Raw genomic sequence first — 20,072 nt, forward strand, 5'->3', positions numbered from 1 at the left:
TTTCCTTTTGAAAAAGTAATCCCACTTTACATCCAAGAATATTTTTGACAGCAGGAGAAAAGGAAGATATCGGAAAAATAAAAGAATGTGCTCCCTGCAGTGCTGGAACTACAATAAAAAATAAAAAAAAAAGAGATTTGCTTTAGCAAGCATGCGCAACAATCAAAAAGAAACCTTCTCTGGATGCAAATGTAGTTTTATTACAACCCAAAGACAATGTCCTTCATTTGAATAGACTAAAAGCACAATAACCAGTGTTTTCTAACTAAAACAAGACAAAAAATAAACAACAACAACTTAAAGCTGGACAGAAAATATTGATTGTTATATCACTTATGGTATCTTTTTATATTATGTCATGAAAAACAAATTACCTCATCTTTTCTTTTTCTTCCCACTGTGACATACAGCAACGCACATACAATAAACTGCTACCATAAGAATACTGCATATCATTTAAAACTCTATTTACAAAGTGTTAATGTTCACAGAACACAAATTAATTTAAGATGGATGTCAACTTTGATACATTTTGATGAAGATATTTTAATATTTTAATCTTCACTGGGTGTGAAGAATGCTCAGTACAGTCTACTCTACAGTGCCTTGCAAAAGTATTTAGACCCTTGACCATTTCTCTCATATTACTGAATTACAAATGGTACATTGAAATTTTGTTCTGTTCGATATTTTTTTTTAAAACACTTTTTTTGAACTCAAAATCAATTATTGTAAGGTGACATTTGTTTTATGTTGGGAAATATTTTTAAGAAAAATAAAAAACTGAAATATCTTGCTTGCATAAGTATTCAACCCCCACACATTAATATTTGGTAGAGCCACCTTTTGCTGCAATAACAGCTTTAAGTCTTTTGGGGTAAGTATGTACCAGCTTTACACACAGTGTCGGAGTGATTTTGGCCCATTCTTCATGGCAGATTTGCTCCAGGTTGTTCAGGTTGGTTGGACGACGCATGTGGACCGCAATTTTCAAATAGTGCCACAGATTCTCAATGGGATTGAGATCAGGACTTTGACTGGGCCACTGTAGGACATTCACCTTTTTGTTCTTGAGCCACTCCAATGTTGCTTTGGCCTTGTGCTTGGGATCATTGTTCTGCTGAAAGGTGAATTTCCTCCCAAGCTTCAGTTTTTTGTGGACTGAAGCAGATTCTCTTGCAGTATTTTCCTGTATTTTGCTCCATCCATTCTTCCTTTAATTGTAACAAGATGCCCAGTCCCTGCTGATGAGAAGCATCCCCACAGCATGATGCTGCTGCCACCACCATACTTCACTGTAGGGATGGTGTGTCTTGAGGCATGGGCAGTGTTAGGTTTGCGGCACACATAGGGCTTTGAGTTTTGGCCAAAAAGCTCTATCTTGGTCTCATTTGACCACAAAACCTTTCCCACATCACAGCTGGGTTACTCTCATGCTTTCTGGCAAACTCCAGACATGCTTTCAGATGGTACTTTTTGAGTAACGGCTTCTTTATTGCCACCCTCCCACACAGGCCAGTGTTATGCAGAGCTCTTGTATGGTTGACTGGTGCACCATTACCCCACTCCCAGCCACTGAACTCTGTAGCTCCTTCAAAGTGATTGTTGGCCTCTCTGTGGCTTCTCTCACAAGTCTCCTTCTTGTTTGAGCGCTGAGTTTTGAGGGACAGCCTTTTCTAGGCAGTGCCTGGGTGCCTGATTATTGATCCAACTGTGCTCACTGGGATATCCAAACACTTGGATATTATTTTGTACCCTTTCCCTAATCTATGCATTTGTATTACTTTATCTCTAACTTCTGTAGAATGCTCTTTGGTCTTCATTTTCCTTCGGATTCACAGCCTTACTTATGATCCTTCAACAATGGGGTTTTTATCCAGAAAATGTGACAGCTACTTTAATGGTTCACAGGTGGAGGCCAATGGTAAGGTAATTGTTTCCTTATTAGGGCAATTTCTTTTATCTGTGCAAACTGGGAGCTTCCACAGCACAGGGGTTGAATACTTATGCAAGTAAGATATTTCAGTTTTTTATTTTTCTTAAAAATATTTCCCAACATAAAACCAATGTCACCTTACAATAATTGGTTGAGTTTAACAGTTTTAAAAAAAAATATCGAACAGGACGAAATTTTAATGTACCATTTGTAATTCAGTAATATGAGAAAATTGGTCAGGGGTCTGAATACTTTTGCAAGGCACTGTATATACTGCCTTGTAAAAAGTAATAGGATTAACTTATAGTACCTTAAATGAGTTAGCTACAGTATTCTTACTGATATCATTTGTTCAGAGGTCGGAAATTAAAACAAAGCGGGAATGATTGTTTTGTGTCCAGTTTTTAACAAACACATTAACTATTGAGGGAGAGACAAGTGAGTAGGTCACCAGTTTTAAACCTTCCCATGGGTTAACAACATTTCCTGATCATCATTACCACTCGCTAGATCTGCTATTTTATATAATTATTTTTTGTGTCTGATTCCATATTTCACTGTCCAGCTTTTAACACACTGTACTCTGAAGCCTCCTAAACTCTGTGTTAGGCAACTGTAGTATGAGCATTTCTCTGCTCACTGTACACACACACACAACACCCCTTGTTCTGGGAATCCTCTAATTAATTAACACAGTTATATGATTGTGTGTGTGTGTGTGTGTGTGTGTGTGTGTGTGTGTGTGTGTGTGTGTGTGTGTGTGTGTGTGTGTGTGTGTTTGTGTGTGTACGTGTGCAAAGTAACTGCAGGATGAATTATTTAGAACCATCCTACAAATTAGCAAAGTTATGTGGAAGTAAGACCTCTGCACATATACTGCATTACATGCATTATTAGCCCTATATGTTAAAATGTAAATAATCATGAATTTACATTTAAACCTGAACATGTGTTTTTTTTTTTTTTTAAAGCTGTGTAAAATGAATCAGCGCAGGTCCATACAGGAGAGTCCTCATAATTCTGCAAGAAGTACAAGGTTATCGTCTGGTGAAGGTTGGTTTAAAAATTAAGGCAATTCCCGTGTTCACCGGGTATAGTGTGACAGACGGACAAGAGCGGCGTAATAGTTTTTTAATAGGGGCTCTAAAATGGTTTAATCAAAGCGTTTTCTGTTTTTCATTCTCTTGTATATCTTGAAGCTACACCATAAAATAAAAGTGCTAAAGAAACTGAAATTGCTTTTTTAAATTTATTTTTTATACAAACTAGCACCCTGGGACATTGTCTGACACAGTTTATAAAAGTGAGCTACGGATAGCCAGTAGGTTCTGGGTCATCATTATTTTTAAGGCATTATAATTATAAGAATTTTACACACAGGATAATTTCTGCATGTTACAATATATTTATATGGAGAGGATGTTCTATAAATCCCTTTCTATACAGTACAAAGTGCAGGTGTAGTACAGCTTGCCGTGTTGTTTTTGCAAGAGTAGTTAAAGCTGTATATATCATAGAGGTGTGTGTTATAAAAAGGGCAGTGAATATTTAGGATGATTATGGTAATGTTAGGTTTGGTACATGGACTAGGACACATCACTGTACTTCTAAAATGATGAGAAAAACAGGAATGAATCTAACAAAAGCATACAGCTTTGTATATCTTCAAGCTGTGAACTGCAAGATAAAAATGTATTCCCTCATACCTCTAGGTTTCTGTTAGGGTATATCAAGCTGACAATACTGCAGGATAAAGTTTTGGGCTGCAAACACTTAATTGACTTTCCTTTATTCATGTGGACCTGAGATAATGTATTCACCAAGCAGCAATTTTCACTTGTGTTTACTTTATTTGTGTACAAGTTAGCACTGATAAATAACTTAACATAATAACTTAAAATAATAAATTTATGTAAAATTTATATGTGTATATACATGGATATCATACGTATATATATATATATTATATATATATATATATTATACTATATATATTATATATATATAATATATACACACATATAATTGTGATACCATATATGTATGTATACTATTCATAATATATATATAATAGATAACTATACATACATATATATATATATACATATATATATATAGTATTATATATAGCATATAGAGAGAGAGAGAGAGAGAGAGAGAGAGAGAGAGGAGAGAGGAGAGAGAGAGAGAGAGAGAGAGAGATAATAATTTGCGAAAAATGCCTTATAAACACTTTTACCACCAGTAATGATCCACGAAACGAAATCTGACAACTGTTAAAAAGAAATGTACAAAAACTTAAAGCTGCCCCCAAGTCATGATTGTAATTTAACCGTGTGAATCCCCCCTCAGGCATAATGAAACTGGAATACAAATAGTCACAAATTTCCAAAGTGGATAAGGTTACCACAGAACAAAAAGGTTTGCTTCTCTGATTTCTGCAAGAAGGAGTGGCACGCTTAGTGCTTTTTAGGAGCCTTGCATACATGACAACAGGCTGCAACATCAGGTCTATCCTTTTTCACTGAGATCCCCTTTTGAGTTTTGAGCCTATTATGCAAAGCCACTCATGTGATCTGGCAGCAAAAGACACAATGCTGTGAATGCTATCTGACAAAAAACATCAAAAACGTCTGAATAATATCCTGCTCACGTTAATAATATTGATTGATTGCAATAAACAGGCATTTAAATGAACAAACTGAAAAAATAGAGATTATGACACACTGAAGTAAATCATTGTGAGTTGGCGTCTTTTGTATCTTTCTCTCTTTTTAGAAGACTCCAATCTCTCCCCCATCCCCCCACCTCCACTGAAGCACATTTTATTTAGCTTGCATGCATCTCCTGAAGGAACAGTCAAAGCTTGCCAGTCTGATGATTTGCAGGGAGGTTTCCAATACTATTCCTGATAAACTACAAACCATGCTGTTTGCAGAAAAAGATTATTTCTGTTTTTATCCTCCTCACCTCCTGGATAATAATTACCCATCTCCCCAAGAGCCCCACCTGCCTGATTTGATTAACATCCAGCAGTAAGTATATCAATATCATAGGCTAACTGGTCTTGGTCTGGATTGAATGTTGTTCAAAAACAAGTATTTGGCTGCACATTGCCTTTTAGGAGATGAGTCCACTGCGTAGTTTTTGTTTAATAAAACAAAATATAATTATCAAAAAGAAATCTGTACATAAATGTTATAGATCAATATTATTTTGAAAATAGTGTGTCAACAAAAGTTGTTGGTATGTGTGTGGATTTGTAGATGTGCTTCTGTGAGACTAAATGAAGAAGATTCAATGTTTGGACGTCTGAAATAAATATTTACAAAGCACACAGTTAATAGAATAAAATGTACCAGAGAAAACAGCCACCCATCAATCAAACTGGCACCAGGACATAAAAGCTCCACGGAAGCTGGCAATCTATAGAAAAATCATGTCAGACAATTTAATCTGGAATTCATACTTGATAAATAATCATTACCTCAGAAAAGCAAGTTCAATGCCTCTGAAGATTCAACAGTGTATGGGCTATTCACAACAGTTCATATCCATCACGTCTATTCAATGCAAAAAGAGGGGGAGACGATGAAACACAGCTGTGTTCTAACAAATTTGCAGTTCTGCCTCCTGCTGGTATACACAGTAGCTAGACTTTAATGTGAGTTTAATATTCAAGCATAGTCTAATTACAAGTATTTCTACCACTATTTGTAGCATAAAGTATAAAGATGACTATACATATTAAATAAATCTACTTTTTCTATTGAAAATGAGCATGGCCGCTTTGGGAGCTTGCATGCAGCTTGAACCGATCGATGTTGAATCTGAAACAGACTAATCACTGACAAATAGTAAAATGATATATCCTTCCAGAAAAATGTACTCAGCTTCCTTTGACGGCCCTGCACTTCAGCAAAGGTATTAGGGTAGGTTCTTATCATATTTTTGTTAAGAACATAAGAAAGTTTACTAAAGAGAGGTGGCCATTCGGTCCATCTTGATTGTTTGGTTGTTAGTAGCTTATTGATGCCAGAATCTCATCAAACAGCTTCTTAAAGGATCCCAGGATGTCAATGAGACAGACAAGTCTAAATGTGCTAATGTGCACTTTTCTTATGTGGACGTTTGATTAGGCCGCCAACACTTAGCAAACCGAAGCCTCTTTCAGGCTATAGGATGGCAATAACAGCCATGAGAAGAATCTTGCCCTGGTGTTATATCATTTAATTAGGAAAATAGTATGTTGCATGTTGATGACTTAAAGCTGTTAACTTTCTGGACTGTTCTTAAGAAAAGTTACAAACAAGTAATTCGGCCCATCTTGCTTGTTTGGCTGTTAATTGCTTATTGATCCCAGAATCTCATCAAGCAGCTTCTTGAAGGATCACAGGGTGTCAGCTTTAGCAACATTACTGGGGAGTTGGCTCCAGATTCCCACGATTCTGTGTAAAAAAAAGTGCCTCCTATTTTCTGTTCTGAATGCCCCTTTATCTAATCTCCACTTGTGACCCCTTGTATCCTTGTTTCTTTTTTCAGGTTGAAAAAGTCCCTTGGGTCGACATTGTCAATACCTTTTAGAATTTGGAATGCTTGAATCAGATCGCTGTGTTCTTTGTTCAAGACTGAATAGATTCAATTATTTTAGCTTGTCTGCTAATGTCTGATACATGCCTTTAAAACCCGGAATAATTCTGGTCGCTCTTCTTTGCACTCTTTCTAGAGCAGCAATATCCTTTTTGTAGTGAGGTGACCAGAACTGAACACAATATTCTAGATGAGGTCTTACTAATGCTTTGTAAAGTTTTAACATTACTTCCCTCGATTTAAATTCAACACTTTTCACTATATATCCTAGCATCTTGTTGACCTTTTTTTATAGCTTCCCCACGTTGTCCAGATGAAGACACTTCTGAGTCAACATAAACTCCTAGGTCTTTTTCATAGATTCCTTATTCAATTTCATTTCTTGAAATGGTGCCTATATTTAATTTAACCTCTGTTCATAAACTTGATTGATAATCATCCATTTTTAATACAAGACATCTAACAGAATGTAGTTTATACAGGGTCACCAGACTGGGACCAGCCAGCCCCATCTATTAGTTTCCATCAGTTTGTTTTCACACATGATCTTTTTTTATCTCTATCCAGCCATGGTGATTTTGGTTTATACACTTGCCTTTTACTTTATAACAGTTTATGCAGCAATCCTTTCATAAAACAGTCACTTCATATTGTTTTAGTTGTCATAGATTCCTTATTCAATTTCATTTCTTGAAATGGTGCCTATATTTAATTTAACCTCTGTTCATAAACTTGATTGATAATCATCCATTTTTAATACAAGACATCTAACAGAATGTAGTTTATACAGGGTCACCAGACTGGGACCAGCCAGCCCCATCTATTAGTTTCCATCAGTTTGTTTTCACACATGATCTTTTTTTATCTCTATCCAGCCATGGTGATTTTGGTTTATACACTTGCCTTTTACTTTATAACAGTTTATGCAGCAATCCTTTCATAAAACAGTCACTTCATATTGTTTTAGTTGAATTTGTTGATAACATGATGTTCAGAAAGTTGAACAGACAGGGTTGCCGAATGAATCAGTCATGGTCTGTTACATTAAATGGCAAATTATGAGATTCAACAGTTTCAATTCCCCATTTCTAGTGCCTGAGATTATTTTTATACAGTATGTAGACATGACGTACAGTATATTCAAGAAAGGATCATTAAACAATTATATGAAGATCACACTATTTTAAAATGTTTTAGTGGTACAGCCTGGATTTTAGTTTTCAAGCAGTATTTATCCAAGATTTGGATTTCAGATATTTTAGTCGAGACTTCCTTACATCACTGCAACATACAGTTCAAAATAGCAAAAAATTTCACTGTGGAATAATCTACACTCCCAATGGGAGATACAACCATTTAATCTTCTAGGTTAATGCTATTATACGGCAGTCTTAAATATAATCCAGTATACTCTACAATCTTCCATATTTTAATATTTAACATTTTAATATTTATCAGAAATACACTTTGTATAGATATGACAAACATATGCCGGTATTATAATCTGCCGAATTATCTAGCTACATTAGTAGCTACAGCCACCTATTTACAGGTTGTGATACTGTTGCGGTGCGACAACACAAAAATGTTACAGCTTCACAATCCTGTATTTTCTGACTACAGTGCAATATAAAAATGCTTTGCACTTTTGATGTGCATGAGCTTTAGCGTGTGACATCTGCTGGCAAAACCTTTCGGTAGTAATCTGTAACAAACCAGTTTCTAGTCAGATAACGCCCTCTAGCGGTTAGCAAAACTGCATCTCGCATTGACTTACCGTGGCGAGTACCGCGCCATATTTTGACATTTTTAGCTGGTTTTGACTACCACTGTAGGTAACTAAATGTATGTTGCTCAGTGAAGTGAACATAAAGACACAGTGCACCACGATGTGGATGAAGTTGTTATTGCATGTCTATCAGTAGAGACAGGTACCATTTGATTGGAAATTGGTAAAAGGACTAAGGGGAAATTTTTGTTTTTTAAAAGTACTGTGCTGCTTTCTGACCTGTTTTATGGTGCTTTTCTATCACATTGTCAAAGGAAGGCATTCACCAAATAAACCACTACAGTAACAAGTGTGTGCAGCCCTCATGGAAAGATGAAAGCTTGACTGAATGTGCAACAAGGAAGAGATATTTACAATTTTTTACACACACTCCCACACATAGATCTGGTGTTAATACAGTTACATGTGGGCAGTTAAAAGCTGATGAATGCAACGTATTGAAGCAAAGACATATATTACTGAGTACTCAATATTATACTTATATTTTGGATTTATTTCAAATTTAATTTCTTGTTTGTAAATTAATAAAATATTGGGTGAAAAAAGATTAATGAATTGCAGGTGTAAAGACTTGTTAATTTTCAAAAATACTGTAAACCTTCAATCAATCAATCAACCAACTGACTCAAGGTGCTTTACATGGCTAAAACAGAACATACAAGCAGGAAATACAATAATATATGAGCAGGAAAGTAAATGCATAAATAATAGATAAAACATATAAATAAAAAAAAAAAGATCAGCGAAACAATAAAACCATAGACGATAAAAGAAAACAATTGATGTTATAGTTATTAACCAGCACATCCACTGATGCTGACTGAATAAAGGCTTGGTTGACAATACTTCTAGGAATTTAGCAGTGGTGTTGGAATTGAGAGATCGAGTTTTTATAAGTTGTGGCAAAGGTATTATTGGATTTGGTATTAATAGTTCAAAATGATAGCAAAGTGATCAGAAACAGGCTCTGGAGGTCGACACCAAGCGCGATAACTAAGTCCAGAGTGTGGCCATGGATATGGGTCGGGCCAGATACATGATGGGGAAAGCCAACAGAATCAAGAAAAAACATCAAATCTTTTCCAAGAGGATCTAGGTTTACATTGACATGTATATTAAAATCACCTAACATCACAATCCTGTCAAACTTGACAGCAAGTGTTGATAAAAGTTCACCAAACTCAGATACAAACAGAGCTGGATGTAGGAGGACAATCAATAGCTAAAACCTGAATAGGGGTTGGAGCACAAACAACAAAGGACAGAATTTCAAAAGATGAATAACCTTGTGTTCTCATTTTTAAGATCAAATTCCTTGCCAAAAATTGTGGCAATGCCACCACGACCCACAGAACGTGCCTTCTGAAAGAAAGAAAAGCCTGTAGGACAGGCCTCTATTAGGATTATATTATCGTCCTGCTTCAACCAGGTCTCTATTAAGCTTACAATATCTATATTTGATTCCAAAATAAAGTTGTTTATTAGGAGAGATTTATTATTCAGAGACCTTGTGTTTAATAATGCTACATGGAGAGGGGTCGATGCAGGACTAATAGGCTTGTCACAAATATTCATTTTAATTAAATTCTCAGAGCGTGAACCCCGGAAAAGGGCAGGAAATTGATAACGGGGAACTGATATTACTTTAGTGAAATGTTTTGGATGTAAAGTTTGAATACAAAGCTGAGGTTTGTGAGTTGTGTCACCAAATGACATTCCAGCAATGACAGATAAGAAACGTTGTGCTCACGTTGGCATGGGGTGGTTGATGCATGTAAAATTAGTATACCATGCTTTAATATAGTAATTCTCTATGTTTTGTGTTAATATGAATGAGCCTTTCCTATCTGGGTGCAGACCATCTTTTTTAATGAGCCCGTCTTTCCCAAAAACCATCCCAATTATTGACGAAGCTTTCTAAGGCACACCATTTAGATAGCCAGTGATTCAGAGAGAAAAGTCTACTTAAGGCTTTGCTTCCAGAGATAATTACATTGTTAAATTTTTTTGTGATTTAAAATGATCTTTAAGAATCTCAGATTTTCTAAACCTAATATCGTTTGTCCCCACTGAATAATCAGCCCAGATACTTGACCACGGTTACCAACCAGGCTTTCCAATTGAGCAGCAACATCCAAGACTCTGGAACCAGGACAGCATTCTACAGAGACCTTGTGTGTGTTTGCAAGTACTGGGCTGACATCTCTAATAATAGCATCACCCACCAAGAGCATCTTGCTTGACAGTTTCATGTCCCTTTCAAAATATTCCTGTTATAATTTTTAGGTTTATTTGACACAATCCTATATTCAACTAATGTTTTTTTTTGTTGTTTTGTTTTGTTTTCCTACAACTTTTACACAAAACGATCTTGTTTTTTCTTTCTTCTAAAATGGCCTTACATTCTATCCCTGCAAATACGCATGGTGTTTGGTTGGCACCTACTAGAGTCTGCTCTAAATCAACCTGCTGACATGTTGCTATAAATATAATATAGGGCCATTGAAAGTGATTGCTGCACTGTAATCTGTCAATTCCCCATATTTGATATAAACTGAAAACAACTGGCTTCTGGTGGATTCCACACAGCATAGACAACCAATAAACAGGAATGAGTTTTAATTAGGTTATCAGTAGCTGGCCTCAGAGCTGATAAATGAAGCTGCATAAGGAAACGTAGCTGTTCATCCTCTTCATGTTCGCTAGCTGATTTGCAAGGGCCAGCAGCAGAATATTATATCAAATGACAATACTATTCATTCACGACGCACTCAAGCTCCATGTAAACTGCATAATGGTTGTTTCTTTCGGGTCAGATGTGCAGATCTCATAAATGCCACTTAGTTTCACTTTTTTTTGTTATATTCCTCCTCTCTTGAATCAGGATCTGCAGTAAAATCCTCTCACTTTTAATCTCACCCTCAATGTGAGTATTAAAGTGCATGTTCCCTATTTCCAATTGATTAGGTTTGCAAATTTCAAAACACTGAAGAACAAGTTTGATAAAGATTATTTTATATTAAATGAATGTGTTTTGTCTGATTTGAGGCCACCTATTATTTACGGTGGCATATGGATAACATTTGGAGTGCCACTGTACTTGTTAATTAAAGTAATGTTCATGTATATACCATATATTTTAAGAGGAAATGCTAGCTATAATTAAACTTTACAGTGAAGATAAAGACTAACCCCAATCTGGTTAGTAAGTATAAACACATCCCTTGACTGCACACTGTAAATCATATAGGGACACTGCAGTATCCCTTGAACACCCTCTATATGATCAATCTATAAATGCTTTTGACAGGCACTGTATGGCACCGTTCAGAGAAACTGAAAGCACAATTTTTTAAATATAGTACGATTTTTTTTTTTACCCCCAAAATGCTGATCAGAATGCTTGCTTGAAGAACAGGCTTCTGCAATTTAAGAATTGGTGACAGCTGACTGAAAGAATTATGATATGAGAAAACAATATTTAATACTTATCGTTTTGACATTAGCTCTGATTGGATGATTCCAAACATTTCTTACCATGCGTGATTAGAATTTTCCTTTGATATGATCCTAATGAGTTTTTTACCTCAATCTTCAGTAATCATGCAGCAGCCCAGACATAGATTATGCTGGTATAGATCACGCTCTTTCACGACAACATGATACAAGGCCACTGCACTACCACTGGTTTACATAGTGTAACATTCACATTCAAGCTGATGTAACTAGACTGTTATTGAAGTGCTGTATATGACTATGGTATAATGACTGAAATCAAAAAGACAAAATGAGGAAAACGTTTTGGGTTTGAGGCATTGAAAATTCCATTACTAAAAACAGTAGCTTAAAAAGTCACAGCTATAGGCCGAATGGAGAAGTGAATGGTGTGGGTGGTATTACTCTCTGTTAGGTGACTGACAGAGCCATAGCTTACATTGTCTATCATTGACCTTGCAACCAGAATAAATAAGTCTAAGACATCTGGGTAAGACTGGAAAAATATATCCAGAAAAAAACACTATGCAACTGATATTAATCGTAATGAAATGTGTGGAGTGAAGAGGAATGTTAAGAAATTCATATTTACATGTATTTTTTACTGAATATACTTTTAGGATGCTTCATTAATATGTTCATATGTGATTTAAAATCAGTTCAGGTGTTAATATTATTCTTCAAATGTAACACTATTTAATTACAAAATGCATAAAATCAGGATATAGTATTCACACAGCACCATGTAATAGTGGTTTTGGTGGTCAGAATGTTGCCGGAATGTAATACATAGATATGTCCACAGGTGTGCAGTACAAAAAGCCTCATTAAGGATTAGTTTTTTTTTGTTTTTTTTTGCTTTATTAGCTAGATGCTGATTTCCCTCGTGCACATTTTTTTTTTTTTGTATGAACAACAGAATGTGGACCTGTGACAAATAAACTACAGCACTGGTAATACTGTAAAAATCCCATACTCAAAGGATTAAAATGGTAGGCTGAAGAGTCTTTTGTAAGAATACAGATTAAGTAATAATTATATTCAGTAATGAAAAGAGATAAAAGTTATATAACAATCCTTATCCGTCTGCTATAAGAAATGACAAACCACAAAGCTTTCTCCAGCAGAAAGCTTCCATGTTATTTTGGTCCCTACAGTGTGCAGTTCTATGATTCAAAGCCACTGAGCTAGAAACATGAGACTTGCAGCAGAATTTTGAGTCACACTCAATAAGTAAATGAGATACCGACAGTATGACATGCATTTGGGTAAAGATTGCCTTCTGAGAAACATCTCTTAATAAAGTCAATATTTTATTGAATTCAACTTAAAAAGGTTACAGTCTGCTTGACATATATGTATTACAAAGTTCAAATCTACATAATATACAGCACTTATATAAACAGAGGGTAATTTTGTTTTGAAATCAATACAATAGTAATGTGGTGATGTTTTTGTAGTGGTTTTGAAACCGGAGTAAATTTGGATGAGTATTTGCGGAGCAATTAAGTAACACAAGTGACCCAGCATCCTTGCCATCTGAAAGGGCCTCTTAAGTCTATGCAAATGCCTCAAGTGTTATGCAGTGTCTAATCTAGCCCATGCTTCCAAGAGAACTCACCAGTCAACAGGCTTCTCAGTGTGGACTGTTACACTGAGCTGAATGCACAGCTGCTCCTATAGCATTGCACAGCTCCTTCCAGTACAGTGCTGCACCACTAGCATATGCTGCCAAGAAGTTCCATAGATACTAGGATTGCAGCCCATGAGAACATACTGGGAAAGCACCAGAACTAACTTGTAATTCAAATTGTGATATAATGTCTCAATTCTTTTGTAATGTCCCTCAACTCTGACCCAGCAGTACCCCTTACTTCACTAGAAAGGGCAAGGATAACAGCCCAGCAAGTGGGACAGAGAAAACAGGCTTTCTTTGTTCCCTGTTTTTCTTTCAACATTCTATTGAGGTACATGATTCTAGAGCTCAGACAGTCCTTAATGGAGGACAGTATAGCAATACAACTAGCATATAACTGGCTGGTGACTAACAAGTAGCAGTAAAATGTAATATTTACATTTGTTTACACTTTTTCTTGGATCTTTTCTTGTAACCATACCCAGTATCTATCTATTGACATACACCAGTATCTATGTACAGTATGTGTACCTACTGTAAGTATAGGTTTATTGGCTAACAAGTAGTAGTCCAAAGAAAAACTGTTTGCCTTTTTGTACTAACTCCTCAAATAAGTAAACAATATAACACAATTGTGTACAGGGTGAGATAACGGAGCACAACATCTTTTTTTATTCATAGTGACAAAATTGCGATGTGGTTTGCTACGCTGAGGGGAAAGTGCATATGGAGTTCAACAGTTCCACAGACCCACACCTCTGATCACTGCAGTATTATTTTCTTCTAGAAAGTGTGGGGCTTTTATCCAGTGATTTAAAGCATCAACATTGACACAAATTAGTGTACGTTTCTTAATTTCTCAACAACTTTAGCAGGTCAATAACACCATCATTCAGTTTACCCCAATACTGGTTCTGTAGGTTTTAAATGGCTACACTCATTCCGGTAGTATTATGAATAAATTATATCCACAAAGAGGAAATTAACAAAAAAAAAAACCAGTACACTACCGATGAATCAATATGTTGTGAATGGCAGGTCAGGTGGGATAACAGCTGTGAGATAAACAATGCACAGTAGCTACTGTAGGTATTGTAGATTGATGCACTGTTGTGTTGCTAATTTGGGGCTCCACTTCTCACACTGTGGTTGGCGATTTGGGGGCAGTGTATGGTGCCTAGACACAGAAACAAATCAAAGCAGACGTTGATCTGTCCCCTAAAACAAACCAGTGGCAGTCGTTCCTTGTTCACCTTGAAACACTTCGGTCTTCACCGCTCCTGCCTAACCATCAGAATGTTGTTCAGAACTTCCCAGTTCAACCTGCTTGATGCCTCCTACAGTAAACACAATGTTCCTGTACAGTGTTGTTGACATATCCGGCAACCATAGCTTGGTATTATGTAGTGACTCAAAAAGGTATTAATCCACTTTTGGTTTGTGGAGACAGTGGTTCATATTTTACCTTGCTCAGACTGATTGCTGTCTTACTAAACACCTTGGTATCCCTGAAATTGTAAGCATCCCCTCTTCAAATACTTTATGATTGTAATTAGCAAGTGCATGCAAACTTATCTATTTACTACCAGTACACAATGACTGGGAGGGATATATTTTTAAAAAATGCCTGCAACGGCAGCTGCAACAGATAGATATAATAAGAGTTGAATGTTTGCTTTTTTCTTCCCCATCCACTGTCCTACAATGAGTAACTGACTAATCAACCTCTATGCAGACACTAACTACCAAGATGTGGTTGGCTAAGGACAGTATAAAAGTCCACACTTTTATAAAACACTTTGAGAACTTAATACCTCTTCAGCTTGTTAACTGTCTATGAATGTGTATCTGTTGTTTGTAACTATCTACTACATATTCATGAAGAGACATCATGTAAAATTCTGCTTAACTAAACATACTAGATAATAAAAAATACAGTATGCTTGCACTGATAAAATTGTTTGCATGCTTAACAGCCTACATTGGAAAAATAAGTGAAATTCATTACCGTCTTGCACAGAGCACTGCCTCCTACAGTTTGTTCCCATGGATTTTAAGCTATTTGTACTTACATTTCATTCCAAATATAAATACAACTGGCTCTTTAATCTCTACACAAGCAGTACGCTGATAGATTTTAAACCACTTTCTGTAAATCACGGATTGGCAAACGAGTTGAATAACCAATGCTTTCAAACAATCTTTAGATAACTGCAATGAAGAATACAACATGTAGTTCCACATGGCTTTCAGGTATGTCAGGTATTATTCAAAAGTGCAATACAAACAGACAGACAGTGGTCACTTTAATCAATGAATAAACCACCCTTCCTACCCGTTGTAGTCTATTTCGATGACTTTCCTTATTTGCAAAAGGTATAGGAATGTTATTGACACCACTTGTTGAGCATTTAGTTTCAAACCGCTTTTGAAATCCATTTTCAGTACTGTATCTGCAAGTGTGTGTGTGTGTGAATGAGTGAGTGAGATGCCTGTTGCCCACTGCCAGTTGTCACTTTCCTCCAAAAGATTTAACAGTTTGGTATTAGTATTAGCTGGAGTCACAAATCTGTAACCTCACTCACCATGGGTGACATACATGTGTGTATGTGTTTGGAAAGGGGTAAATGTTTGCTCTGCATAAATCTACAGACATTTGTTTGAAAACGTATAAATGGGAGCCTGAAACCACATTACAAACAGCACCAAGGAGATACTTGATTTTTTTTTAAATAATAAATAATACAAAAAATACTATTATAATGAGAGATGTTTCATATGTACATACAAGTATATATCAAATTCTTATTTAGAGTGAGTCTTAAATATCACCACAGTTGTACTGCAATCGATGTACATATTTCTCAACTGGGAAAGAATTCCATGCATTTTCCCAAAATCTAGTAACGATTTCAAAAATCAGTTTTCATAAAGCATGACCATAATCAGTTATCAGTTTCAGACTGAAGTACAAAGCAACATATTGTGTATGTGTTGCAGTGAGCGTTGTACTGTACTGTGAAGTAGCCTATATGCAGCTCAGCACAACTATGCCATTTCAACACAATCGTATATTTCTATTAATGGAACTAAACTACAAGACCTTGAAAACGCTAGAGAACACAAATTGCATAGTAGTTAACAATTAACTACAGTATGTACTGGTGCTGTACACACAGTATTTGAATTAATCTTGGTTAAGTGTAAAACAATATCGTCGTATCGATACCCAAGAGAAATTAAAAGATCCGCTTACAATAACATCAAGCCGACAAAATGATCCCACACAAAATATTTGTAAAACAAACAAATAAATAAATAAATCTAAACAAACCGCGCCTCACACTGACACTGAGGAGCTGGCAAATAAATAAATAAATAAATAAATAAACCACAATAAGAACATTACAGTCGGCGCACCTATACAATATTTTCGGAATGAAATACCCAAATAGCAGCTGCTGTCATAAAAGGAAATTATTACTTCGAAGGCACTATTATTTGTTTCATAACGGCAACATGTAAACGAACATATTCATTATTTTAATACAATTATATTAATAATTGTAATAACTACCGTTGAGTATGTACTGTACAGTATGGACTAAATATGCACCTGCAATTACAAATACACACCTGTATGTCTCGCACTGAAAAATTAATTAAGGTATTAAATCACCCAAAAATAAAATACTGTAATTTTAATAAATGGTTATTTTTTACAAAGTACTGTTCGTCTAGGGTAGGCTAATGTGTATGTAATGAGCCATGCACATTTTAATGCTTAAGCATTCTCTCCCTTTAAATAATTAATATTAGCCGCATAATGTACCATCTACGGTAATTAATTAAAGGTGTAATCATCACATTACGCATTACTTGAAATTTCATCATGACCGTGTTACGCTATACCTGCAAAACATATTTGTTTTTCTTTGGGGCCTATGCATTTCACACCTATACACACATTTCCTAGACATCCATAGTTGCTATGGGAAATAGCTCGAATGAAAAAAATTCTCCGTCTCATGTTGTCAACTACTGCAGCTGATGCGTCTTTTTTTATCAAATGTTCACTGAAACTGTACCTAACTAACGCTGTTTTTTATAAGAAAATCCATATCCCTTGGAAAATTCTGAAAGAAAAAATGTGCATTACTCACCGATGTCTGCAAAGCGACGGGTGCCTGTATCTTTTCTGTGCATTGACTGGGGTGTTCTGGTTTTTTGCTGTTTGTCAGGGAGAGATCCTTGTAGCGCTGTTTCACACCAACAGACACTGGTCCTCTTTCACCAGCTCCAGCTCCCTGTAAATCGACGGGAAAGTTATCCTGCGCACGCTCTGTGCATCTGGGACTGCAGCGACACAGGTGGCAGCTGGGCGAGCCTCTCGGTAAAATACCGAATGCTGTGCGCCACTTCTTTCTTGTGGTAATCTGGGTAAGAGCTGGTTGCCTTTGTTATACTGTACTGTATATTGTAAAAGAATAGCTTGCCAAGTGTGCAAATCACTTGTCTTTTAGTGTATCAAAAATAAATAAATAAATAAACAAACAAGTTGGAAGGTGCAGTATATGTCACAAATTTCCGTCAAACTATGAATAAGGTGCACATTAATATAGAGACCAACTGAGCTAATATATAGAAAATACTGCCTAGTTGGATATTACTACAATAGAATTTCCCTAATGTCTTTTAAAAACTATTGGTCACATTATTACAATACTAATTCAAAGCCATTTTGCTTCTGGTGATATGATGGCATTCAATAAAATGATGGAGTTTTCACGCAGCAAATACTGTTATGTGAAACCATTATTGCTGAACAGGAAGAATTACTCAAATTAGTGATATACCAATGATTTTTTTCTGGGGTTGAAGTTTATTCTGCATGGCTGGTGTTGTAGTGGAACTGGTTTCACTAAACTCTACTGCAAGTTGAGACTTTGAACAAATATTTTCTTGCCTCTTACAGGGCACCCACCAGGTACATAAAATAGACCATTCGAAGAGCTATGTAGTCATCAAACAGTTGACTTTATTTTAAATTTACTGTTAACAGATTTTAATTGATCTTATTGTATTGAGTCAGCTTAACCAGCCCCAGTTTCCTGAACCAGAATGATCAGGTTTGTATGCCTGGTGTCATAGCTGTATTTAAATGTTAAAATACCAACCACAGCTGCAATGAACTGTGCTGTCTCTCACTATAAGATTATTATCAATAATAATAATAATAATAATAATAATAATAATAATAATAATAATAATAATAATTACTGTAGTAAATAAACATCAGTTTAAATGTATTGTTATGCAACATCATTAGAATCAATAGAAGAGGCTGAATAGATATTATCTGGGGGAAAATGCAATATTACAGTCACATTACAGAGAAATAGAAGCCAGTTCAAAGCATGATTATGGTAGATCAATGTGTCTATTAACTGGTTTCACGCAAGCACATTATTACTGCCAGTTTTTTAATTTTTTTTGCACGTGCTGAATGAGCCAGAATAATACAATAATTAAAATCTGCTATAAGGATAACTTGGGTTATTCTTGATGTATTTAATTCAGCAGGCACCGATTTCAATGCTAGGAAATGGGGATGTTCAATGTTCTTGATTTTGGGTCAGTGTCTTTGTAACTTATATATTCACGGCCATTCAACTTGCTATACTTCAGCTGGGCTCATTGTTTTCAGCCACCAGAGCGACCACAACAGATATGGGTTTCTGGAGGTCTAAGTGAGTAGAGCGCTGGGTAACACAATGTGTCTGTGTTTGAAATATTCATAATAAACTGAATAATTGACCTTGCTGCAATCATACCCAAAAAATCAATAGGTGCCTAAAGCACCCAACTTTATCCACAAACAATCAATATACATAATGCATAGACTGCCACCAAGCTGCCCTGCCAATATGATACAACAGTGCACTAAAAAGTTTCAGTACCAGGCTCTCTGCTGATCCAATACCAACATCAGCATACAATTTCATCAAGTGGACACATCTTGTAGGAACATCGGCGAGACCATGAAAATGAATTCCTATGGGACCTCAGACTTTAAAACTAAATTAAGCTTTCATTGTTCAAAACCTCACCTTCTTATGCTAGCACAGAAGATACTATAAGTAAAGCTAGGCTTGATCAGTTGTTAGATGGGAGGCCTCCAAAAAAAGCCCTGGTGCTAAAGCACTGTCCCTGGTATCCAAATATTAGCTGCATGTATGTTACCTGAACAAGCTTATTTTAATTATGTATTCATGTGTATATCAGTTATACTTACCAGGGATCACCCATTAGGTCATCTTAATTCAATCATTAATTTGTTTTAGGAAATGTATCTGAGACAGTTAATCATATCAGAGCAGATAATAATTACAGATAAGTAAAAAATAATTCAAGATCCTCACCCAAATATTTGAGATCACCAAGGACAGCATCTCAACATGCAACTTCAGAGTTAGCTCAATATTGATGTCACATTTGAAAAAATGATGTCACGAGTTTCCAGGCAGGGGTGCTTGCGACACACAGAACGAGCTCCATCTCACACCAAAACTAGACAAAACCAGATAATTATACATCTGTCGCAAAAATAAGAGTAACTTAGTTAA

General features: G+C 35.9%; 1 protein-coding gene across 23 annotated transcripts in view; it reads right to left on the reverse strand.

The window, feature by feature from the left end:
• LOC121318134 (neuronal cell adhesion molecule-like) overlaps nt 1-17,784 on the reverse strand; it is a 97,528-nt gene extending 79,744 nt beyond the window's left edge. For 8 of the 23 annotated variants that reach the window (XM_041254490.1, XM_041254489.1, XM_041254480.1 and 5 more), the window contains exon 1: nt 17,610-17,782. The gene's annotated coding sequence lies outside the window, so the exon portion shown is untranslated. Of the gene's footprint in view, nt 1-17,609 lie in introns of all 23 variants that reach the window. The other 15 variants (XM_041254470.1, XM_041254476.1, XM_041254472.1 and 12 more) reach the window with 4 other exon arrangements.
• Nucleotides 17,785-20,072: the final 2,288 nt, after the last annotated feature.

This window comes from Polyodon spathula, chromosome 7 (genome assembly GCF_017654505.1).
Source record: "Polyodon spathula isolate WHYD16114869_AA chromosome 7, ASM1765450v1, whole genome shotgun sequence".
NCBI lineage: Eukaryota > Metazoa > Chordata > Actinopteri > Acipenseriformes > Polyodontidae > Polyodon > Polyodon spathula.